The 27,208-nt window shown below is 36.3% G+C and overlaps 1 protein-coding gene across 3 annotated transcripts in view; it reads right to left on the bottom strand.

The window, feature by feature from the left end:
- Galntl6 (polypeptide N-acetylgalactosaminyltransferase like 6) overlaps positions 1–27,208 on the bottom strand; it is a 1,046,769-nt gene that overhangs the window by 473,933 nt on the left and 545,628 nt on the right. The window lies entirely within an intron of this gene.

Below are 27,208 nucleotides of genomic sequence, written 5' to 3'. Positions count from 1 at the left end.
AGTCATCTACAGGCCTTGGTTACACAGACTTAAAAGGTCTTTGTGGTCTGATCCCAGGCCCAGAAACTGTTGGCAGGAACCGTTATAAATAATTTATTATAGGAATACTGTTCTGACTTAGTGAGTGCTCTGGGAAATGGACAGTCAGATTGTTCGCCTCATCTCCTAGTAACAGTTAAAATATAGGAAACAAATGGGATGGAGGCAGCAAAATGTGTCTATTACATTTAAATCAGAGAAAGAGCTATGTGTACATTTCTCAGAAGATGAACTTCAAATAACTCTCAAACAGAACATGCAACACTGGTTAAATCACAGGGAAATCTCTCTTTCCAGAATTTTTGCATGCCAGCTCATTTAATGCTGTCAACAAAGCATACTGACCTGCTTTCAGGTTCACTGCAAACTTGCCATGGGACTTGGTCCCGGCAGTGCTGACATCAGATTCCTATTTTTGTGTCCAGATGATTGGCAACTCTCTATTAATATTCCAGACCTTCAATGCCATATGGACACTGCTGAGGTATTTATTTTTATAGACTGAGAAACCTTTGGATTCTCAGCTTTTATGGCATGTAAAGGATAACAGCTAGACTATCCAGCCCTACTGTATAATCAAATCTAATAAATATTCTTTTGTAATATGTTTATTATGTCAATTTTGTTTCTACAGAGAACCTTTTCTAATGCTGGCAGAGATGGTTTTGTTTTTGTTGAAGGAATCTGCTGTCAACTAGGCTGACTTAAAACTCACTCTGTAGCTTAGGTGCCTTGAACTTCTGATATTCCAGCCTCAGTTTTCTCCTCAATGTTTGAATTACATGTATCACGCACTGTGCTTGGCTAATAGAGAGATAATTGGAAATCCAATTGTGATGTAGAGCTTTTGGAAATTGATTAGATTTAGACATTATCATTAGCCTAGATCTCCCATGATTGAATATCATTGGCTTAGAAGAAGAGGGAGCGAGACCAGAGAAACACACAGATTCAAATACATATTCCCTGCCTCTTGCTTTGTGCTGATATGCTACTCCACACCTCTGTAATCAGAAAGACCGCCATCACACATTGCCTCTTTACCTTGATAAAACCTAAATAAACCTACTTTTAAATAAAGTAACCTGCCTTGGGTATTTCATTATAGCAGCAAAAATAGGCTTGTGTAATTCATGGAGTTATTATTAGACATGCCATTACTCATAAAAGGGTCAGACAGTCCTTTACTACAAAACACCCTCAGACTATCATGGTAGGTTGTAAATAAACATTTCACATCTACATCTACTTTCCAGTGTTAAATAAGTTGTTCCAGATCTATGTCTCATGGATTTAAAATGACCGTATCTTCAGAGAAGGCTACAAAAGAAATGCCAATAACGTTTAGACTTTTCCTAATTTTTTTGTATGTTGAGACTATAGAAGACAGTAGAATAAAGAATATCCTATCTTTTTTTTGTTTTGTTCTCTAAGTTTTGTCTTGTTCTTTTTTCCAGATTGTCCGAAACCTCTTTTAGCAATTTACATAATCATTGTGACAAGGTCCTAAACAAACCTGGTGGGTTAAAGAAGACAGAATGGATATGTTTAAGGTCAGATTGAAGTCTGAAACACTCTTCATTCATTTTACTTCTGGAAGAAAAACATTCTTACATATTCCACAAGATAGAAATGAAATTCCAAGGTAAATGTGCACTAACATGGTTCCTAAATAGCAAGAGTCTAATGTGCTCAAGAATAACACACAGAAATAGAACAGAAAATAGAAAATACAAAAAAATAAAAGAAAGAGAAAAAAATGAAAAATGTTTACAAAATGGATGGCCAAATACTATAATAAGCTTTTCTGGTCTTTGGTGGTCCCAGGGTCATGAAGAATCACAGAGATTTCTTGTGTACACCTAAAGCCAGGGATTTTATTCAGAAATGATGATTCAGTAACACTGACTATTTTCCTCTTAATAATGTGATACGCTCACTTACTTGGTTTTTAATTTTTCCTTAAAAAATCACTACTGTTAATTTGACTATTCTTATCATTAACTAGATAAATTACTCTGATATTAACATTTTAGAAAAACAAAAGGCATATTTATGAACATATAAGCTTAACTTTTTGTCTTATTTTTTATAATACCATAATCAATAATCACACCATTATAGGCTGATATATTTTATTGTAAAACATAGTTAACTTGCTGTAGGAAGTTAAAGCCTACCAGGCCAAGGGGAGCCATCTTGGAGTCTGGTACCCTCAGAGGTACTGATCATGCCTAGTCAATTAGGGGGACCACAAGATGCTGCCTGAGGGCCTAGCCTCAGCTGCAGTCAGAGGCCCTGATTGTGCCTAGCCAATAAGGGGCCACCATACAATGAAAATAGATTGGACCACCTGGATTTTTGGGAGAGTATATATAAGCTTTTCCCCAATGTTAAAAAAAATGAGTTTGTTATATCTCTTCTACCTGACTCCCGGTGTGTGAGCCATTGACATTGTGACTTCTCATCCCTTCCCCCAAGGATTACGTTAGCACCCAGCTACATCAGACGTTGGGGCTCAGCAACAACTTGCAGTTTGAACTTCTGAAAACTAAAAAATCTTATGTATGGGTATGTCTGTAAGATAAATAAAAATGAATTACTTCATGAAAATCTTAGAATATTTATTAAACCTCAGCCCCGTTAATAAAATGGTATGTGCACTTCTCGTGAAGTATAGGCTCTCATCTACATTAAGCAGTATACATTCTCTTTATCTTTATCAAGAAAATTTATAAAATGTCTTATAATGAGATTTTTCTGAATCCAAGGCAGCTCAATGTATAGAACCATCATCACTGAACACTTGACACTGGGCACAAATGCATTAATATCTCCATTTACTTCATAAACCTATCATTTACATTTCTATTATGGTTTAAAAGATTTTTTTTATCATAAGCAGGATTCTTCTCTCTTGGTTTTATGTTGGGAGCCAAGACTGATGTTCTATACCTACAGCTATATCCTTTCTTCTGTTACTATGGAGAAATGTAAGGCTTGTACGTATAACACATGGCAAATGTAAACGCTACTTAAGTTTAACTAATTTTATAAGAATATATTTATATTTCTTTAAAACTGCAAAAGCATAAAGCCCGAGAGTGCCATTTGATTCAGTTCAGTCTTTTAGAGAAGGGTATGACTGGATGATCGATGCTTGCAGTGGGAACTTCATAAGGCCATTGTGGGAACAATGTAGGCAGACAGAACTGCAAGAAGAATTCTGAAAATAGTGCCTCATATGTCAAGACTTTTGGAGAGCTTTTCTTTGCTCTCTGAGACACATTTTTGACTTTTATCATACAGTTTCATTTACACAAGACTCTCTATAAGACATTTACCATGATACTGTCATCGCCTGTCACATCTCTTCCATAAACCCTCTAAGTTTTAAGACTTTCTTCCGTGCATTTTTGATATTTTAGATCCTAGGAATAAAATAATCTTGGAATGGTTGAAGTATTTAAGCTGACAACACAGATAAAGTCCTATTCTTGAGAGAAAAAGAATAGCAAGTAGATTGGAGATATTAATGAACTAGGAGCTGGCCATGAAAATCGCATCCCACACACTCTGTCCTCTGCAGATACAAAAGAGCAGCCATCTTGAGGATGAGAAAAGACTTCACCCTGGGATCCAGAATCCAGAGTTTTGAGTAGCAGCTTTATATGGTAAAGCCTACCTAGCACCAGGAACTTCTACTGCTGTGGCCACAAAGCACCATAGCTTTTATCATCAAGTTAGTCAATTTACTCTCTATCTTGTCTCATATTTCCTAAGTCATCCTTCCACAGAAAGCCAGGACAAACCCTGATATCATTGCATAACAGGCATGGGCATTTATTGCTCCATCTTTAGGGTGCAGAACTGTCTGGACAGCAACTGCAAATGGGATCCTTACATTGTTACACAGATACTCCAGGAAATCCTCTACAACTGGTTCAGCTCTGATCCCGGTTCCTTAACCTTCCTATCACTGGCTTCCTAGATCATCTGAAAAGTGTTTTTTATATGGTTTACAAAGTCATGAATGGTTATGGAAACCCAGAGCTTTAGGTGGACAGATCTGGATTCCATTCTCTCCCTATCATCTGAAACTCCAGCAGTGCGTGATGATACCTCATGAGGGCAGTAACTAATCATCAAATGATGAGGCTAATGTTTACTTCTTTGAGATGGTATTATAATTTCCTGAGTTTCTGTATGTTCCTATAAATATACATATATCACTAGTACACAGTAATTCAAGATATGGTAATAATATTCTTATCATTTCCCATTTATTATGATGTGATACATACTATTTTCTAGAATGCTGAATAATTTAAAGTTTCAAAATTTGCCCTGAGCATAAGAAAAATATTCTCTTCTTTATGCCAGTGTATCATACATTCTGTAAGTGTTGATTTAATAACTATATTAAAATAACTGCATTAGGCATGTATTCAGCCTCATCTCTCCCCCTAATATATGTTTATACACCTTTAGTGACAAAGAAAATTATTCATCACCTTCTGTGTGAACAATAAAGAAGGCAGGGAGAAAATTACCTATGTTTTCAAATAACTCATAACTAACTGGAGAAAGAGTATGGAACCAGATACATTTACTTCTTGGTGCAGGTACAAATTATACTTTTGTAACTGTAGAGGGAAAGAAATCACAAACCTAATTCATTTTAAAGAAACCTCTCAAATGCAAGCAGGTCTGGAAACAGAGGTGTTTACTTCATAAGTCAATCTTTTCAGGCAGAAGCCCAGAAGAAAACAAAAGAAGTCAGCTTTTCAATCTCACTGAATCAAATGTCTTCAACAGAATTTCATACTTCAATGTGCGAGTTATGTTCTCTATGTGTGTATTTGTCTGTCTGTCTCTTTGTCTATAGATGGCTTCTTTATAAATAATTTATTTACCTCTTTTGTCAAAACTGAGACTTTTTGTTTGTTTGTTTGTTTTTTTTTGTCTGTTTTCAAGACAGGGTTTCTCTGTGGTTTTGGAGCCTGTCCTGGAACTAGCTCTTGTAGACCAGGCTGGTCTCGAACTCACAGAGATCCGCCTGCCTCTGCCTCCCAAGTGCTGGGATTAAAGGCGTGCACCACCACCGCCCGGCCTCAAAACTGAGACTTTACATAGTTACATACACCTATGTTTATGACACACTATGTTGGATAAATGAAGTGATAAAATACTCATTAGTCATTTTTTTCTTATTTTAATTTGGTGACTGATAAAGCCACAAAGCAAAATAAATCTCATTCAAACTGTTTCAAAGTAGGACCTCCCTTACAATGATGGCATCCCAGGCATCGGTGAACAGGTTCTTAAAAACATACTCTGGCTATGGTTCCTGATAATTCTCTGGAGCAAAACTGATGGGCAGGGATTCTAATTTCTAATGTCTAGAAGGGGACAGATAATCCTCATCTATATCTATCTTTTGATGCTATGCTGGAGTTTCTTGGGATGATACTCAATTGATGCATTCAAGTTGTTGTCTCTTTTACTAAATCAGAAAGCCAATGGCAGAGTTAAAACTATGTCTCACTTCTTTGTTACAAGTATTTTAGGTCTGATTCTAGAACTGAATCTAGGCTTGGTACCAAAAATAATTTAAAAAGATGGATTATCTGCACTTATTCTATTTTGGTTGTTGTTTCTTTTAATGAAGCTCTCTTAATAAAATGTTTATTTAAGTGGGAAATGAGTATTGTTTAAGGGTATGAAAGCTATTCTATATTTATTGTGATATGAGTAGATCAGGTGAGATTTTTTTGAATATGTATGTTTGTGGATATATGTTGGTACAGTGTGCAGAAAAGACAGAAGAAGGGACAAGAGTCAGTGTAACTGGAGTTATAGATGGTTGTGAGCCACTTTATGTCCTCGACTACTGAGCCACTCCTTCTCTAGGCTTGGGTAGGCGCTTTACTCTCTGCCTTTCTACCTCTCTGAAAAATCTGTGTGGCAAGGATTATGCAATTACTGTTAGGAGTTGGCCTTATCCAAGGACTTTCCTGAGATAAGATGTACAGATAAGGAATTTAGTTCCTTGTCTAAAATCAGGTAGGTATATGCTTGACAAGGTCAGTTATGTCCTGGGTCTTGGGCCTTGGAGAAGAAACAGCATTGAACCCCAATATCCCAACTCTTTCTACCCTAAGGGGTTATAGTTATCAGTGCTAAGGCTTCTCTGTGCTTGGTCTATGTTGCCTGGGAGATATCCTGTGTTCTCTTTGTGCAATATTGCTTGATTAGCTTCCTGATGACCTTGCTTTACAGCATGATAGATTTTTGTTGACACTGTCTCATTTTTCTTTTCAGGAAAACTGTACATAAGATGTTACACCTTTAAATAAACTCTTTGGGGTAAAACATAGGCTGTGCAATCTCTCCTAATTCCAAGTTTCCTATTTTTATTCATTTCCCTGCCCACCCAGAACCATGTCATTGAAGAATGTCCTGGCGGTCCAAGTTATATTATGTTCTCTATTTTCAAAAGTTTTGTATTTTTTGTTGAAGATGGGGTTTCATGTAGCCCAGGATAGTCTCAAATTTGCTATGTAGTTGCAGCTGATCTTGAACTTACCTGTCACTCCCTTCTGGGATCTAGACATACAGAAATCTATCTTCACACTCAGCTACTTAAACAGTTTCAACATTTTTTCCATGATGTTTTATCTTCAATTGTACATAATGCATTTCATAAAATCGCAACTTTTCGAGGAGTATTTTCTCCATAGTTGTTGTTTTCAGTTTTCTTTCCCAGGAAGAGCAAGATGCCATGCAAACTCTTTTTTTTTTTTTTTTTTTTTTTTTTTATCTCAGAACATGTGGCATGCCAAACTTCAAATCATTTGCTGTAAAACACATTTCTCTGTTCAACAGGAAACTCCCAGGTCCAAATCAACCAATTTACAAAGTCATTTGCAGTTCTTCAGACTTCTGGGTAATGTGTCAGGTTCACAGCCATGAACTCTCCTCAGGTAATTACTGCCCGGATAGAGGTAGAAACGAGGGGATTGTAAAGTAGCACAATAAATAGAGCACGTTTTAGACTGGTGTCAACATTTTGGCTGACAAATGGTGTTTCTTCACTTTTCCTTCTTAGTAGAATGTAGACTACTAGATCATTTAAGGAATAAAATATTGAACTGGGAAGTCATAAACCTGAGCAATCAGTCATCTAGTGTGTCAGAAACTACATATAGGCAGGTAGTCACAATGTACTAGCTACAAACATATCAATCAATCTACAGAATATCGTTCTTAAAGCTTTTTCCTCCTCATTATCTCTGCTGCCACCTTCTCAGTCCTCTTGTATCTTACTAGGTGTCACCCTAACTATTGAACCAATCTGTTTTTGTTTTTGGTAATTTTAACAACCAATTATTTGCACAGATGTCAAAACATTCAGCAACATCTCATTTCTTATCACACCAGATCACTGTTTAAAATTAGGATAAGTTCTGTATTCTTTGATGGATAAAATTTAAGATTCTTATAAACCTCTCATCACTAACATCTACATCTTACCTTTCTTTGGCGGGAAAGGAATGCATATCATTGTAACTAAAGATTCTTCTCTGTATTTAAAGACAAATCGTTTAAATAACTTGCTAGATTATTTCCCCAAAAATGTAAAACAACTTTGAAATATTGCCACAAAAGTAGCTATGTTAGAATAAAATGTTCACTCCCTATAATATTCCTCTCTTCTCATACCTCATTTCTGCAACAAAGTCTTTCACATGGAGAAAGAACTGAAAATGTTACTACTTTCCTTAGAAGTGATAAATATATCCTATCAGTGTTTGCTAGCTATTATTTGTCAAAATCTAACTATTCAGTTGTGAATGTACATACACAGATTGTTACAGCATTGCAGAGACTGCTTGGTCAGTAGAGATTTTCCATATAAGCATAATGACCTGAACTTGGCTTTCCATTGCCCATGTGGAAAGCTAGGTGCATAAATCATTGCAGCACCGAGAAAGATCCCTGGAGTTTGCTGTCCAGCCATTTTAGAAAATTGATGAGCTCTGTGTACACTGAGGGACCTTGTTTCTTAAAACAAAGTGGAGAGTGACCAAAGAAAACAAAATATGCCAATATCTGTGTATACATGTGTTCATATGCATACACGTGCATACATGCATCTAAGTACATTATACATACATATATACTACATACACATATAAAATATGAATCTTAGACACTGTCATAGTTATGGTTTTCTATTGCCGTGAAGAGATACCATGACAATGGCAGCTCTTATAAATGTAAGCTTTAATTGGAGTGACCTGATTACAGTTTCAGAGGGTCAGTCCATTATCATCATGGTGTGGAACATGGTGGCCCACAGGGAGACATGGTACTGGAGCTGAGGATGCTATATCTTGTAGGCAACAGAAAGTTGATTAACTATCACACTGAGGAAGCTTGACCAAAAGAGACCTCAAAGCCTGCCCCCACAGTGACACACTTCCTCTAATAAGGATATAACACCTAATAGTGCCATGCTTTTTGGGTACCATTTTCCTTCAAACCACCACAATCCACTTCCTGGCTCCCAAAGGCTTATAACCATATCATAATGCAAAACAAAAAAGATGCACCAGTCCAACTTGTAAAGTCCCTATAGTCTATAGTAGTTTCAAACTTGTTTCAAAGTTCAAAGACTTTCTGAGATGCATGACAATATCTTAACTGTAATTTCCGTTTACTAGTCAAAATTAAAAATAAGATCACATACTTCCAACATATAATGGCACAGCATATACATCACCATTCCAAAAACGCAGGGCATTTAGTGAGGAAACACCGGACAAACACAAGACCAAAAACTAGTTGGGCAAACTCCAAACTTTGCAGCTCCATGTCTGATGTCAAAATGTTCTTCAGATCTTCAATTCTGTTCAGCTTTGTTGGCTTCAACATACTTCTTTTCCTTGGGCTGGTTCCACCCCATTAGCCACTTTTCTCCATAGGGATCCTTTGACTCTGGGCATTTCTAACATCTTGAGGGCTATAAGGAATCCAGCCTTCAACTTCACAGCTTCATGCAGTGACCTCTATGGACCTCCATTCAGAGAATCTCCTGACACATGCCTGGCTTCAGCAGCTTTATTCCGTAACTTATTTCTTTTATCCCTAACTCCAAACTCAGATCCATGTGCCCCAACATGCAAAATTCTGCTACACTCTGTGGCTGGACCATGGCCCCTTTGTTTAAATATATTTTCACCAGCTTTCTGTCTTTCACTGCTTAAGCTTGACGTCCTGAAAATTGCCCTGTAGACCAGGCTGGCTGCAATCTCAGAGATCCACTAGCCTTTCCATTCTCAGTGCTTGGAATAAAGGTATGCACCTCCATACTTGGCTCTAAGCTTTTCTTTAGTTTGTTTTCACATATTGACAACTTAGCTGGATAGGATCTTGTCCTGAGGTCACCACTCGCTTTATTCAATTTTTTAATCCATTTATCTCTGTGAACACAAATTTAGCTCCACTTGGATCTAGTTCTCCTCAACATAGGATTTAATCACACTGTCTGGTGTTTTTTTCTCCTTAACACTTACATTTTGTAATTTATGCTCTTCGGTGTGCTCCTTTTCATTTTACATCTTCATTGGAGTTACTACTAGTAACCACACACCAGAGTCTTACTAGGCTGCTTTAAGATTTCCTTTGCCTTTGGAATTAATCTAAAATTCTTTATATTAGCTTCAGGAAGATTAAGGCAATAGTCAGACAATAGCAAAAGCCAGACACTTTCTTGACTGAAATATCACAAGAATGATCTCTAGGAAACATACTAAAATTCTGCTCCTCTGAAGCATCTTGAGTGAGGTCCCCACAGTATATCAAATCACACCCAGTGCCACTCTCTACCATGCTCCTATGACTATGGCACATTAAGCAGTGATGGAAGCCCTCCACTACTTTCTAAACCCCAAATACCAAAATCCATATTACTTTAAACAAAAGCATGGTTAGGCTTATCACAGCAATACCCCACTTTTGTTACTGAGTTCTGTTTTAATTAGAGTTTATTTATATTATTATTATGGTGAAGAGATACCATGACCATGGCAACTGTTATGAAGAAAACATTTAATCAGGGTGGCTTGCTTGCAGTCTTGGGGCTTCAATCTATTTTATTATCATGCTGGAGAGCATGGCAGTCTTTACCCAGACATGGTCTTGGTTTTGATAGTGCTACATTTTGTAGGCAACTGGAAGTCGACTGATGTCACAGTGTGGGAATCTTGAACAAAAGAGACTTTAGAGCTCAACCCCACAGGGACACCATCCCTCCAACAAGGCCATACTTCCTAATAGTGCCTTTCCGTTTGGGGGTCATTTTTCTTTCAAACCACCAAAGAATATTAAAATCATTAATTAGTTATTATTTTGTTTCTGTCATTAAAATTGGGCAGGATACTTTAAAAATTCCCTACCATTGGTTGAAATAATTTTCCTTCTTTTTAGTGGCAGAGAGCACATCATATTGAAACTCTGTTCTAAATACCTGCTCCAGCACTTAAAGTCTTGCAACAACAGACCTGTGATGAATGGACGAGCAGACTTTCTGGCTCTGGACTTTTTTTTTTTTCTCTGAAGCAGAGAAATCATCAAGTGAAGTGTGGCATGACCAGAGATAATGAGATGCAGAATATCAATTTTTAAATCATCCTCACCTGCTAAATTTCTAAAAGTCAGAGCAAGGAATCTTATACTGTGTCTAAAGACTTATTGAAGGTTGTTCATAAATTTAAAGTACTGAGGATTCTCATTATTTTTATTTGTATTTTATAGCATTATGAATGCTGAATGAGGAGTGAATGAGTGAATTTGAGTCACCGTTCTTGGGGAAAATGCAAGATTAAGACTCCGCAGCCTTACTTCTCCAGCTCTATCATCTAATCATTAAATAACCTTGGTTTTTTGTATGTTCCTGCTTAGAGCTACATTGTTGAATATATCCACGAACTTTAAATTACTACTTCCCCTGAGGAGTATCATAAAATCACTAAGAGTGAATGTCTTCTTTACATGGGGCAACGTGAACATACTTTTTTTCTTTATTTTTTCAAACAGTTTTGTTTTTCTCCTTTTATATGCCAATCCCAGTATTCTCTACCTCTCCTCCTCCCTCTCCACCCACCTTTCTTCCTTCAACTCGCATCCATTCCTCAGAAAAGGTAAGGGGAGTCGACAAAGTCTGGAACATCACTTTGAGGCAAGACCAAGGCCCTCACCACTATGTCTAGGCTGAGCAAGGTATCCCTGCAAAGAGAATGGGTTAAAAATGTCAGATCAAGCATTAGGGATAAATCCTAGTTCCATGGCAAGTAGCTCCACAGATTGCCCCAGCCACACAACTGCCACCCACATTGAGAGCGCCTAATTTTGGCCTATGTAGGTTCCTCTACTGTCAGTTCAGAATATCTGAGCTCCTACTAGCTTAGGTCGTGTTTCTGTGAGTATCACCATCACTATCTTGACCCTTTTGCTCATATTATCTTTCCTTCCTTTCTTTGACTGGACATTGGGGGATCAGCCCAGTGCTCCACTGTGGATCTCTATGTCTGCTTCCATCAGTTTCTGGATGAAGGTTCTATAATGACAGTTAAAATTGTCATCAATCTGATTACAGGGAAACATTTTGTTTTTGTTTCAACATGTGCTTTCCTCAATGCTTTTGCCCTTTATGTAAGTTCTTATTTCAGAGGTACAAGTTAAGTAAGATTTTTCACCTTATTCATTGCTTTTTCATGCACTGTAGTTGTTAATTTAGCAATTAGGTCTGTAGATTCATGTACAGGAAAGTAAAATTTCTTGGTCCTGTTCCTGGATGCCTGTTTTATTTTTAGTTTTTTTAATTTTTATCAATTGATAGTAAACTCAGGACCAACCAAATGCACTAAAGCAGGTCTGAACAAATCTTAGATAATAGATTTTTTTTCTTAAGTATTGCATAGTCTCCCTGTACTTAGCAATACCATAGAGAACTTTAGGACTAGGGGAATTTTAGACAGTTGAATCTCCAGAAATAATTACATGAGAGAACATGTTTATAAAACTGGAGCTGAGGAAGGCAATAGAAACTTTTGCCAACACAGAGTTTTCTGTGCTTGTGGGATTCTGTGATTGACCACAAACCACTGAGTATTGATTTGGGGATTGCAGACACATTATAAGAAATAATGAAGATTCACTGTGTAATATTTTCTTGATTCATGTGAACAGCAAAATTTAAAAAAAATCGGGGAGATCATTTTTATTGTATTCTTATCCATTCTTCTTATTTGATATGTGGAAACTAATTCATCACTATCATGGCAGCTAATTTTCCCTGTGTTATTTATTTAAATAGATAAGCATATATTTATGTAATATATGTTATTATACAAAATGTGGTTATTAATATTTATCATTCTACTTATTCTTCAGAGCAAAACTTGTAAAGCTATGGTAAATTTACTCTCACTTCATAGGGCATAAAAATGATGTTTAAATATGTTAAAGACGTAACCATGACTAAATAACTATAAGATGAGCAATTGAGCAATAGCAAACAGGTTAATAGATCCAGACTAAATAACGTACATACCCTGGAAGAGATTACAAATTATAAATATGAAGAGAGTCACAACCGAGCAAGAAGGGGAAGCAATTCTTTCTCCATGCATCAGTGAAATGGACATAACCATAAGCTATACTTTCAGAATATTTAAGAGAAACTATCTTTGCTCATTCATATTTTATGTCCACAGAATGAAATGTCTTTATGTGGATTCAGAAAAGTACTCTCAAAAACATCCATGGCAATTTTGGGCACAATGATGGAGTATCAACTATCCTATTAAAAGATACTCTGTGAAATTTGGAAGTGATTCATGAGAGATATTAAAGTTTAGAAATGATAAGTGTTTCTAGTAAGTAAGGAAAATATGCCTATATGAGTTAACAATGTCATTCTAATAGGTATATGATTGAAATAAAAATAATTTTGGATCCCAGTATCATAAATTTGTATGAAAAGTATATTTGTTAACAATAAAATCACATAGCATAAAAAATCTTAGGAAAGATTTCAAAATAAAGAATGGCAAATTACTTTAAAATATTATTAAATACCTCCTATTAAATGCATTGATAGATTGAAAAAAGAGAAAAATTGTATTTTAAAATCAGTTTGTACAACATAAAATCAACTTATAATTCATATTAGATGGAGACTTAGTTTCAGTTATAAAAGCTCATTAAAATCAACAAGAAAGAGGTTAATAATAATTTTTGAGTTTTATCTTTGAGACAGAGTTTTATGTACATATTCTTAACTCATCCAGACTGAAAGTAGAATTAGTCATCACATCACCCATTAAGCTAGAGTGCTAATAAAAATCCATGCGAATGAGAGAAGACCACAGATTAATCTTTTGGAATATCTAAACTTGGGGATATTTTGATAAGCTGGTGGAAGTGCTGACAAATTAGACATGAGAGAAATTTCATAAGAAAGAAGATATACTAAATGAATATATGAAAAGATGTATATCAGTATGTTTCATTAGGTAATCCAAATTAAATAGCTTTGGCACATAAGCTTACTAGCATTCCCAAACTCCAACTCATTGAGACCCCACACCCTTTGTGAGAAAATGAAGCAACAAGGCCTTTCCTTGCATTGGGGTATATCTACAACTGTATAAGTCTTGGAAGTCAGCAGTGTTGTTCAATTAATATAAAATTGAGCTCTTGTCAATCTTTCCAATTAATTGAGTGAAAACTTGTGTCCATATGAAAGTTCAATGCAACTTTATTTATTCTTGTTCAAACAAAGAGAAGCACAGATATCCCACCCAGTTAGGGCTTTGTAGGCAAAGAGATAAACGGTGGCACATCCAGACAACAGAGTATCATTCACTGCTACAAAGAAGTGAGCTATGAAGCCAGAAACCGCAGAAAACTCAAATTTACATCACCAGGTAAAAGAGGCCAACCTGAAGGCATTGCCATATTATGTGATTACAAATGTATCAGATAAGGGGAAACTATGGTGATACAAAAAAAGATCTTAGGCTATCAACCCTTACAAATTGATGTGACGGAATTGTCAAGATTGACAAGGTCAACACACAATTTTTTTTTTTTAGGATAATGAAACTACTCTACAATTTTGTAACAATGGCTACATGCACAAGCACATATAACATTCACCAACAAGAGTGAATTCAGCTGTGAACTAAAAACTTTGAGTGGTAATGCTGTGTGAACACAGGTTCATCTATCACAAGAATGCCATTCTGTCAGTGAGTTAACCTAAGGAGAATCTATGCATATGTGTGATCAAAGGATGTATGCAGCCATATTTTAAATTATTCTACTATTTGGCCTGGTAAAAAGATTTGTAATTTGGATACATTAAATTTCTTATTTAAATTAGATATCTAACTGCATTTGTATATTCTGCAAGAAAGAATTTTGAAAGCCGGGTGGTGGTGGAGCACGCCTTTAATCCCAGCACTCAGGAGGCAGAGGCAGGCAGATCTCTATGAGTTTGAGGCCAGCCTGGACTACAAGAGCTAGTTTCAGTACAGGAAAAAAAAGCTATGGAGAAATCCTGTCTCGAAAAATTCAAAAATAAATAAATAAATAAATAAAAAGAAAGAAAGAAAGAATTTTGAAACTTGAGTGGTCTGGGTTGAATTTGAATGTTTTGTATCATGAAAGTACAAATATTTCAAGGCATTGTATATGACTTAAAAAAGAACATAAGGAAAGATGATGGTTCAACACCATAGAAAATGACCATAGGATGAATGTGGAGTAGAAGACTCAGAAAGAAAAGTAAGATGATTGTTAATGAGTCAATGAAAACCCATCTTGAGTGTAAAGTCAATCGAATAACAATCTGTGACATGCTAATGAGTCATAGAAGGCCTAGGAAAAGTAGACAATAATGTAGTATGTAGTGACCTTACAGAGTCTTTACATAAGAATGAAGCAAAATTCTGATTGGAGCAAGCTAAAGCAGATAAAAATATAATGTATGAGAAGTTTCTATATATCTCACGGAGGTATGGCTAGGTTAAGTATAAGAGAGGACTTAAAGCCGGGCGGTGGTGGCACACACCTTTAATCCCAGCACTTGGGAGGCAGAGGCAGGCGGATCTCTGTGAGTTCGAGACCAGCCTGGTCTACAAGAGCTAGTTCCAGCCGGGCGGTGGTGGCGCACGCCTTTAATCCCAGCACTTGGGAGGCAGAGGTAGGTGGATCTCTGTGAGTTCGAGACAAGCCTGGTCTACAAGAGCTAGTTCCAGGACAGGCTCCAAAGCCACAGAGAAACCCTGTCTCGAAAAACCAAAAAAAAAAAAAAAAAAAAAAAAAAAAAAAAAAAAAAAGAGGACTTAAAAACACATGATATTAAAAAAAAGAAGCATGATAGTAGTGAAAAGAATGACCTAACTGCGAATGCAGTATTTGCAGTAAGGAGAGAAAAGAGGAACTTGCAGGTACAATGCAGAACACAGATTAAATTCTAAAGGGAATTTGAACTTCTTCTGTTGAAAAGTCTCTGTTCAGCTCAGTGCCCCATTTTATAATTGGATTGATTAACCTTTTACGGTCTAATTTCTTGAGTTCTTTGTATATTTTGGATATCAGACCTTTGTCAGTTGCGGGGTTGGTGAAGATCTTCTCCCAGTCAGTGGGTTGCCTTTCTGTCTTAGTGACAGTGTCCTTTGCTTTACAGAAGCTTCTCAGTCTCAGGAGGTCCCATTTATTCAATGATGTCCTTAGTGTTTGTGCTGCTGGGGTTATACGTAGGAAGTGTTCTCCTGTGCCCATGTGTTGTAGAGTACTTCCCACTTTCTCTTCTATCAGGTTCAGTGTGTTTGGACTGATACTGAGGTCTTTAGTCCATTTGGACTTGAGTTTTGTGCATGGTGATAGATATGGATCTATTTTCATTCTTCTACAGATTGACTTCCAGTTTTGCCAGCACAATTTGTTGAAGATGCTCTCTTTTTTCCATTGTATACTTTTAGCTCCTTTATCGAAAATCAGGTGTTCATAGGTTTGTGGGCTAAAGTCAGGGTTTTCTATTCTATTCCATTGGTCGACTTCTCTGTTTTTATGCCAGTACCAAGCCATTTTCAGTACTGTAGCTCTGTAATAGAGTTTGAAGTTCAAATGGCCAAAAGACACTTAAGATCGTGCTCAACTTCCTTAGCAATCAGGGAAATGCAAATCAAGACAACATTAAGATACCATCTTACACCGGTCAGAATGGCTAAAATCAAAAACACCAATGATAGCCTCTGCTGGAGAGGTTGTGGAGAAAGGGGCACTCTCATCCATTGCTGCTGGGAATGCAAACTTGTGCAACCACTTTGGAAAGCAGTGTGGCGGTTTCTCAGGAAAGTCGGGTTCAACCTACCTCTCGACCCAGCAATACCACTATTGGGAATATACCCAAGAGATGCCCAAATATACAACAAAAGTATATGCTCAACTATGTTCATAGCAGCATTGTTTGTAATAGCCAGAACCTGGAAACAACCTAGATGTCCTTCAATGGAAGAATGGATGAAAAACGTATGGAATATATACATATTAGAGTACTACTCAGCAGTAAAAAACAATGACTTCTTGAATTTTGCATACAAATGGACGGAAATAGAAAACACTATCCTGAGTGAGATAAGCCAGACCCAAAAAGAGGAACATGGGATGTACTCACTCATATTTGGTTTCTAGCCATAAATAAAGGACATTGAGACTATAATTCGTGATTCTAGAGAAGCTAAATAAGAAGGTGAACCCAAAGAAAAACATATAAGCATCCCCCTGAATATTAACCTTCATCAGGCGATGAAAGAAGACAGAGACAGAGACCAACATTGGAGCACTGGACTGAAGTCTCACGATCCAAAGGAGGAGCAGAAGGAGAGTGAGCAAGAGCAAGGAACTCAGGACTGCGAGGGGTGCACCCACACACTGAGGCAATGGGGATGTTCTATCGGGAACTCACCAAGGCCAGCTGGCCGGGGTCTGAAAAAGCATGGGACAAAACCGGTCTCGCTGAACATAACGGACAATGAGGACTACTGAGAACTGAAGAACAATGGCAATGGGTTCTTGATCCTATTGCACGTAATGGCTTTGTGGGAGCCCAGGTAGTGTGGATGCTCACCTTAATAGACCTGGATGGAGGTGGGTGGCCCTTGGACCTCCCACAGGGCAGAGAAACCTGCTTGCTCTTTGGGCTGAGGAGGAAGGAAGACTTGATTGGGGGAGGGGGAGGGAATGGGAGGTGGTGGCGGGGAAGAGGCAGAAATCTTTAATAATTAAATAAATTAATTAATAAAAAAAAGAAAGAAAAAGAAAAAAATTTTTTTAAAAAAAATAAATAAATTCTAAAGGGAAGGGTTTAATATTTAGTAAGAGAGCAGGTGCTCTCCATTGTCATTGAGAAGACAGCAGAGACTATGAGCACAGAGGTATCAAAGAGGAAAATGAGTAGAATATTTCCTGATCCACTTCCACAGTGAAGAGGTTCATTTATATCCTAAGAATACTTACCAGAAATTATAGAAATATGAAAAGAGACAAGAATATATAACATCTTGATAATAGAGATTGAGATAACAATGGCCTAAATGTCAGACCATGCTAGTGTGTCAGCTGATGTTAGGGATCATCTGGGTTTTCCACAGCATCCTTAACCCAGCATATTTTAATGAAGTGTATGATCTTTTTTTCTCCATGTTTCTCAGGAAATTTGCTTGTTGGTTTTTTCTTTACTTTTGATGAAGGGTTCTGGTAGACACTAACACCAGCTAAACAGCCAGATAGTGCACACACACAAAAAAGAGCCAAGTAATAATGTATTTTAGAATAAGAAAATGCATCTGAAATGCAGAGTCTAAGAGTTTATATGGCAGAATGTAGTAGAGACAGAGATAAGCCAAGGACATATTATATCAAATGATGCAGTGTTACCAATGCAGTATCCCCATTATTATCTGGAAGGAGCCCACTTTTCAGTCAGTGGACATCTGCCTGTGGCTTAACCACCTTGAACAATACATTGCTAGAAGCTAAAGATAAGATTTGTTACCTTGATATGGATATTATACCAACAAAGTAATAATAAGTAGTAAATAATATATGCAAAAGCATCACCCATATTTCTTAAAACATTTTAAGTTATAATGTAGTCTTCTTGTTAAATTTATTTGTTGATACGTTTTGTGATCCTACATTTGAAATAGCTTTATCGTGGTGATTTATATATTTAAACTTCACTTTTTCATTCATTTAAAATAATGCATATCTGATGATTCTTAGAACGTGTATACCAATATTACTACAATAAATTTCATGCTCTACTGATAGAACAACCTAACCATATCTTCACATACTTTCAGCTGTGACTGAACCCTACTCAGGCAATTGCTATACCAACCTATTTCTTTGATTGCAGTTAAAGATTCTGCAAGGAGTCCTTTATAAAAGTCATCTTTCAACTTCAATATTGAGTGACTTCAAAAGTTTCAATTTTTATCTACTGGCTCAAGAATTGCATTACAAAATATGATAAAGATTTGCTGTAGATAGTGCTGTCAAGTGGTAGGTTTCATGCTACAAGGTAGCTCTGATTCATATCACATCACACTTATGTTACATAAAGCTTACATGAAGATGCTCTCACTTACATGTGTGAGACATATTCTCTCTCATCTCATGTACATGTATGTAGGTATGAAGGTGATAAGGACCAAGTGTGTATAAATAAAGCTGCCATTATTTAAAGTGAAACTGAAGTTTAAAAAATTGTGATGTGTTCACAAGCACTTGTTCTTGTTTACAGTTTTACATACATCCCATTGCAATTTGCCTCTTAAATTTTATTGGACACTGCTAGAATTGCTAGAGATCCATCTTTAGAACCATGGTATTCAAATTGTACATATGAGCTAATTATGAGTCAGTTATTTAAACATTTAGGATAATTCTAACTCTGACATTTGTAGGTATGTATATTTACCTGTGTTTACACAGTGATAAACTATTTCATAAATAGCCATTAAAATTGCCATTTTGTGATACCCTAAGATCATAACTGAAACCAATACCATCAAAAGTCAGAGAACAACTGCATAAGTAAATTACTTGATTAAGCAGCCAGCATTTTCAAATAAAAATCCTACGTAAAGCTTCCTTTATAGAAAAGTCAGCATCCATGACATTTTCGATTTGATTGCATCAAAATGGCTGAATTAATTAGTCATGGGAAGAATTAGACTATAAAAAACTATCCAAAGTGATGTAATATATTATTTGGTGAATAGGAGAACCTCTGAAAGAGAGCATGACTACAATCATATAAAACCCTCTGAGTGATGGATAGGCTCTTACTCAATGCTCTGTAGGTGAGTCATCATGACCCCCACATCAGCTTTACATTGTTCTCATTGCCTGTCTATGTTCCCCCACCTTCCACTCTTGGATCAGTGGGACACAATGCTTATACAACAGTAATAGACATCCTAACATGAATGGGGGAAATTTCACAAGGCCCCAACTCTAGGTAATAATTACAGGGACCTGATGGCTGCTAAGACAGATAGAACTGGTATTCTTCAGGACACTAATTGGTTATGGAAACTCAAGTGGTCAGCTCTAGCCATATAAACATATAAACAACACTAAGTATACTCAAAGGTTGTGTGTGTGTATACAAACATATGGGTAAGAATTAGAGAAGATGTCATGAAGTTGAGAGGAAGTGGGGATACAGGAGGAGTTGGTAGGAAAGATTGAATAGAGAATTAATTTTAAAAATTCTCAAAAATGATAATAAAATAACTTAAAAAGCAAATCTGGCCCAACCCAGATGTCTGGATTCCTGTCTGGAAGTGTGTTTGATTGTGCCCACATATTCTGTCACTGCCATCCTTCATATGGTGATTTGGCCAATGCAAGGTTTCACAAAAGCATCCGTCAGTCTGGTAAGATTCTCAAATTGTCAGACTGGAAGCTAAGTAAGATGACAATTATCCACCCCGAGGCAGTTCCTACTGCAGCAAGAAAAATTGGATGAATATAATTTCTTATCTTAAAGTCATTAAATATAGGGCATTTGGAAAACTTAAATGTCAAAGTAGCAAGAAATAACATGCTACTTTTTGTTTTCAAGCTTGCATATTATAGAAGACTGATTTTTTGTAGTGTTTTTAGAAACATATCAAATATATATATATGTAATAGCTTTATGACCAATATTAGTTATCATTATAATCATATTAATTTTCTTTTGTTAACATTGAATAGACTATACAATTAACATAGGATCCTTACTTCATTAACTGACTATAAAATAAGGTCTATACTAGACTTCTAATTAGTCCCAACAGTTATTTTTTATTTGGATTTCTACATTTCTGTATATAATATCAGTTCACAATATTATAGGTTGCTATTCATCCATATCTTGAGGAGGAATATTCTATTACATATTTAGCCTTATTTTCCTCCAATTATATGTAAAACTTGGAGTGACTTGAAGAATTTGTGCAATTATTTTTCTGTGTCCCACATTTTCCCATTGTGTAGTTATTTGGAGAGAAGTTAACTCATGAACTATAATTTCTTTCAACCAAGTTAAAATTATGGACTATTATCAGAGTGTTTTACACAGTACTGAATAGATACATATGTGTACATGTTAGTATATATATATACACACACACACATATATATACATATAAAATGCGCATGCATGTTCTGCAGTGTAGTAATGTGATTTTTCCTATAAGTAGAAATATTAGAGGAAATTTTGTAGCAAATGTCTATACACATATATATGATATATATGTTATATAGATATAGATATGCACACAGGGAAAATTTATGAGTTCTAAACGTCTTATGCTCTGTATTTTAATTATCTCAGTTTCCTTGTACTTGGAGAAGCCCAAGTGCAGAACCCCATACTCTTTTTATACCTTAGATAATTCATATCGTAGACTCTCTGTTGGTATATCTATAATTAAGTAGCATTATGCACATGCAGCACTAAGAAAGCATCTAGCTTGGCTCATGTATGTACAATACTATGATCTTACCATCTTAAGCTACATATATTTAAAAGTCATTAGGAGAGATACTTTGAAATTGTACATATAATGAATCTGGGTTCAAGCAGATGCAGTATGAGTTAAAACGTTTGTCATTTCTGCTCCTGGACAGCAAACCTTTAATGGTGTCACCTTTATAATTTAATTGTCCTCTGTCAGAGGGATATGGATGTTAGGGAAACTCTGGAGACCTTAATATGCTCAGGTCATCAACGTCCTGGTCTCTGGCCCCTGCCCTCCAAATGCTGCATAGGATCCAGAAAAGCACTGTTATGAGACCGGGAAATAAACTTCTATTAGACTTGAGTCATTTTATGATCTGAATTTATCTGCTATAATAGCTCACCTTTGCTACCAAGTTCCTCTAATAGTTGCAGTTATGTGAGAGAAACAAATTCACATATATTACCACACTGCAGTTTGGCCATTTATAGAATATTGTAACAAAGAAAAGCTGAACTATAGAAAATGGAGAATCATTATAGTGTCAAATTTAACATCCAAGATATATGTCAAAAACTAATGAAAATATCATGATGCATAAAATACATATAATAATTACACATATGAAAATCAAATGAAAGATGAATGTTTTTTATATATGGTACAAAATAATAACCCTGAATTTGAAAATCAATCCTATTTGATTGAATGGATAGAAGCACATTCACATCACCATTAATGCATTGAAGGCAATACTACTACAGATGAAAGTCTTTTTCTCTCTATTACACTTTATTTTTCGTCTATCAATTATACTTCAGTAAGAAAGACTGGCATGATTTTGCTCATGCTTACTAACAAGGTATGTGCCCTAGTTTTATTTCTGATGCTATGATAATATTTATACAAAAAGCAATTTCAGGAAGAAAAGATTTCTTTATCTTATAATTTCAGGTTAAATTCTATTACTGCAGAGAAGTCAAGAAGGCAGGGACTTCAAATAGGTAGCCACAGTATATCAACAGTCAAGAATGAAGAGAAATGAATATCAACAGTCAAGAATGAGCAATGAATTGCTTGTGCTCTTGCTTGCTTGTTCTTGGGTAGGGTTATCTACTCCTATCTTCTTCAAGACTCCATGCCTAGAGAATGATGCTGCCGCATTAGGCTCGATCTTTGTTATCATCTAACTTAACTGACCAATCTCCTACAGAGTTGTCCACAGACTAACAACTAATAGACACTTCCCAGGTGATTCCAAGTTGTGTTAAGTTAACAAGGCTAAACAACACAGTAATTAAAAAAAATCAAGGAAAGGAAGGAAGAATGTGATTGACTATTGGTTGCAAAAAAAGCCATCGAAAAAGAAATGAATTCTACTATCCTTTAGCAAAACAAAGAGGCTCTAGTTAACAATTATTTATTGTGAATTTCAAAAGAGCTAAGAGAAATGCTTGTTACTGTTTCAAAAATTAAGAACGTGAGGTGGTATGTGTAATAGTTACTGTGCTTGGATCAGCACATAGTTTATAAATAAATCCAAAGAAAATATGTAGAATGGCTGAGGGGGAAGGGCTTGTTGCACAAGCTTAGCAATATTAATTCAATGCCTCATTCCTATACAAAGGCAGAAAGAGAAAATGATTGAAATGATTACATAGATTTGTTCGCTAACCTCCACGTATACTCTGTAGCATGTGTTTTCCCAATATAAATAAATAAAACAGTAAATACTTTAAAAAATCACACTGAACTATATATATATATAAAATTATGTTTTGATGAAAATGAAATATAAAAGTATATAAAGAGACTGTAAGTGGGCTGGGCTTTAAAACCTCAAGTCCTTCCCCTAGTGGAAACTTCTTCCAGTGAAGGCCCGCCTCCTAAATGTTTCGTAGCCTACCCAGAGTGGAGCAATCTGCTCAAATGCATACCCCGAGGTTATAGCTAACTTTATAGTCACAACAATGAGACTCAGGAGACCTGAATCAGTCTCCTCTAAATGTCCTCTACAGTTTATTATTCCCTGTGCACTTAGTTACAGTCACATGAAATTTATTTCCATATCACATTATTTTTTAACCCCTGGTACACCTGCTACAACTTAATACCTATATAAAACTCATAGTAAAGTGGTTACAAAGAAAGACCAAGAACTATGACTTTAATACAGTCCTTAAAGGTATACACAGGATGGTGCTCGGTGCTGTGCCATAGGCCATTTTTTTAATTAAAGTCTTAAGGGGAAGGTGAGCTTCTTTGTCAACACAGGCATAAATAATCTTCACTATTATATTATTTGCATTCTAAAGAATTTCACTTATGACCATGAGTCCAGAAAGTGGAAACTCAATAAAGAGAGAAAATCACAAGTTCAACACTTTTATCTGGTAAAACAGGTCATTTTGAACAGCTAGCAGTAGCCAAATAGTGATTTTCATGTGTGAGAATATAATGAAGTTCATACTATCCAAAGCATAAGTTTGAATGAAAATATTGAAATTAGCGCCCTCTTGTTCCACACAGAAAATAATAGATGCTTAGAATGCAGAAATCACTGCTTTAACAAATATTTGAAATAAAATATAACTATGCCATAAATGTTTCTAATGATATTTCTGAACTTTTTTACAGTCACAGATGGTATAAACAGAAAAAGCCAATGTTATGATGTAATTTCCCTAGAGAATACCACACACAGATACTTTTAGAGTAGAAAAGAATGTCTTTATGGTAGGGCAGACACTGCATGGGGAACTTGCCCAAATCATGCAGTCATATCCTCACAGTTCTTTGTCTTTTATGCACAAAATCATATTCTGCTTGACAATAACAGATAGAAGCCCAGCTACAGAAGCAAAAAAGCTAGGTTAATACATTTAAGAATGTTCCTCGATCCTGGAACTATGGACCAGGTATTTGTTGGATTAGGTCTCTATTCCTGTCATGTGTTGGGGTTTTTGTGCTGGGTTTTAAGGTAATAATGATTCCTCTAACATGAGGTCCACTTTCCTATAGACTGGGAGCCTGTTACAAAAAAAAAAGGATTTTAAAAATTACATAAAAATAAACAAGCAAATTTTGGACAAAATTCCAGATGTCTCGGTCTGAGGTGCAAAGCTTGTCTGTTCTGGACAAGGACTTGCCCCTCACTAACAGTGTTACGACTTAGACATGAGAAGAAGTTGGATAATTCCAAGTCTCACTGGAGATTTTTGTAGTATGTAACACAAGGGTGCCTATGAAAATATACAATTTTCATATCTGAATACAATGTTAGTCACTCTATGGCCTGTTTATTGTTGATTTTGTAAAACCTCAAATTAAGAATGATTTTTGAAACTTACATTGGTAGAACCTTCACACAATAAAAAAAGTCAGCAACAAAACACTAGACAGATGATCTAAAAGAAATCTTTTCAGCCATTCAGTAAGTCATCATCCACAAAACAGGTCTGAGCAGTCTCTGTGTACTAGCCACTGTGCTCGTTAAAGGAAGTAATCGTTTTTGTCATAAATTAGGTAGCCTGGAAAAGGGTAAGACCATTCCTGAATCTTCATTATTTCAAAATCTGTTTTTTTTTATTAAATAAGACGTTAGATAAAATATAATTTGTTTCTTGAGGAAACTTCAATTATTTCAGAAGACATCCATCTTTATTGAAAATGCCAAATACCAACATTACTATGTAGCATAAGAACATGAGCACAAGTATATGCCAATATAACTGTACTTTCTTCTTTCTGTGCCATATCTACAATAACTCTCTCGTCCTCTCTCTCTATCTTTTTGAGACAGGGTTCCTCTGGGTAGCCCTGGTTGCCCTGGAACTCAAAGGCAACAAAAGATAACTAATCCTGCTTCTGTGGAGTTTGTCTTCCCAGGCCTGCTCTAGCCCAGTTGGCTGGTTCAGTCCTGCTCCTGTGGAGTTTGCTGCCTCAGGCCTGCTCTGGCCAAAATATCTTGGAGTAACTCTAACCAAATAAGTGGAAGACTTGTATGACAAGAACTTTAAATCTTTGAAGAAAGAAATTGAAGAAGCCACCAGAAAGTGGAAAGATCTCTCAAGCTCTTGTGTAGGTAGAATTAACATAGTAAAAATGGCAATCTTACCAAAAGCAATCTACAGATTCAATGCAATACCGATCAAAATCCCAGCAAAATTCTTCACAGACCTTGAGAGAGTAATACTCAATTTCTTATGGAAAAGTAACAAACCCAGGATAGCAAAAACAATCCTGTAAAATAAAAGAACTTCTGGAGGCATCACAATCCCTGACTTCAAACTCTAATACAGAGCTATAGTACTAAAAACAGCCTGGTGTTGGCATAAAAACAGACAGGAAGACCAATGGAACCAAATCAAAGACCCGGATATTAATTCACATACCTTCAAACACCTGATTTTTGACAAAGAAGCAAAAAAAAAAAAATCATATGGAAAAAAGAAAGCATATTTAAAAAATGGTGTGGGAATAACACATAGAAAAATGAAAATTGATCTATATCTATCACCATGCACAAAACTCAAGTCCAAATGGATCTAAAACCTCAACATAAAGGCAACCACACCGAACTTCATAGAAGAGAAATTTGGAAGTATACTTGAACGCATTCGCATAGGAGACCACTTCCTAAATATAACCATAGCAGCACAGATAATGAGAGAAACAACTAATAAATGGGACCTCCTGAAACTAAAAAGCTTCTGTAAAGCAAAGGACATGGTCAACAAGACAAAATGACAGGCTACAGAACGGGAAGAGATCTTCACCAACCACATATCAGACAGAGGTCTGATCTCCAAAATATAAAAAGAACTCAAGAAATTGGTCATCAAAAGAACAAATAATCCTGGACTCTCTGAGCATGGCAGACAATGAAGGCTGATGAGAAGCCAAGGACAATGGCACTAGGTTTCGATCCTAATACATGAACTGGCTTTGTGGGAGCTTAGCCTGTTTAGATGCTCACCTTCCTGGACGTAGATAGAAGACCTTCGTCTTCCCACAGGGCAGAGAATTTGGACTGCTCTTCAGTATCAAGAGGGAGGGGGAATGGTGTGGGGGGTGGAGAAGAGGAGTGGGGATAGGGGGAGGGGAGTGGGGGGAGGGGGCAATATTTGGGAGGAGGGGAGGGAAATGGGAAACGGGTAGCAGGTGGAAATATTAATTAAAAATGAATAAAAAAATTTAAAAAAATTAAAAAAAAGAACAAATAATCCAATAAAAAATGAAGTAGAGACCTAAACAGAGAACTTTCAACAAAGGAATTTAAAATGGCTGAAAGATACTTAAGAAAATGCTCAACATCCTTAGTCATCAGAAAAATGTAAATCAAAACAACTCTGAGATTCCATCTTACACATGTAAGAATGGCCAAGATCAAAACCACTGAGGACAACTTATGCTGGAAAGGTTGTAGGACAAAGTGAAAACTTCTGCATTGCTGGTGGGAGTACAAGCTGGTACAGCCCCTTTGAATATCAGTATGGTGATTTCTCAGAAAATTAGGAAACAACCTTCCTCAAGAACCAATAATACCACTATTGGGTATATATCCAAAGATGCTCAATTGTGCCACAAGGACATGTGCTCAACTATGTTCATAGCAGCACTGTTTGTCATAGCCAGAACCTTGAAAGAACCTAGACGTCCCTAGACTGAAGAATGGATAAGGAAAATGTGGTACGTTTATACAATGGAGTACTACACATCAGAAAAAAAACAACATCTTGAAATTTGCAGGCAAATTAATGGAGCTAGAAAGCATCATATTGAGTGAGGTAACCCAGAACTAGACAGACAAATAGCACATGTACCCACTCATAAGTAGCTTTTAAACATAAAGCAAAGAAAATCAGCCTACAAATCACAATCCTAGAGAACCTAGACAACAATGAGTACCCTAAGAAAGACATACATGGATCTAATGTACATGGAAAGTAGGAAATGACAAGATCTCCCGAGTAAATTGGGAGCATGGGGACCTCTGGAGAGGTTTGAAGGTAAGCAGAGAGGCAGAGAGGGGAGCCGAGAAAAATGTAGAGCTCAATAAAATCAATAAA

This window comes from Chionomys nivalis, chromosome 20, assembly GCF_950005125.1.
Source record: "Chionomys nivalis chromosome 20, mChiNiv1.1, whole genome shotgun sequence".
Taxonomy (NCBI): Eukaryota; Metazoa; Chordata; class Mammalia; order Rodentia; family Cricetidae; genus Chionomys; species Chionomys nivalis.
The sequence above is the reverse complement of the archived record's forward strand: the minus strand, read 5'-3'. Positions and strand labels throughout refer to the sequence as shown.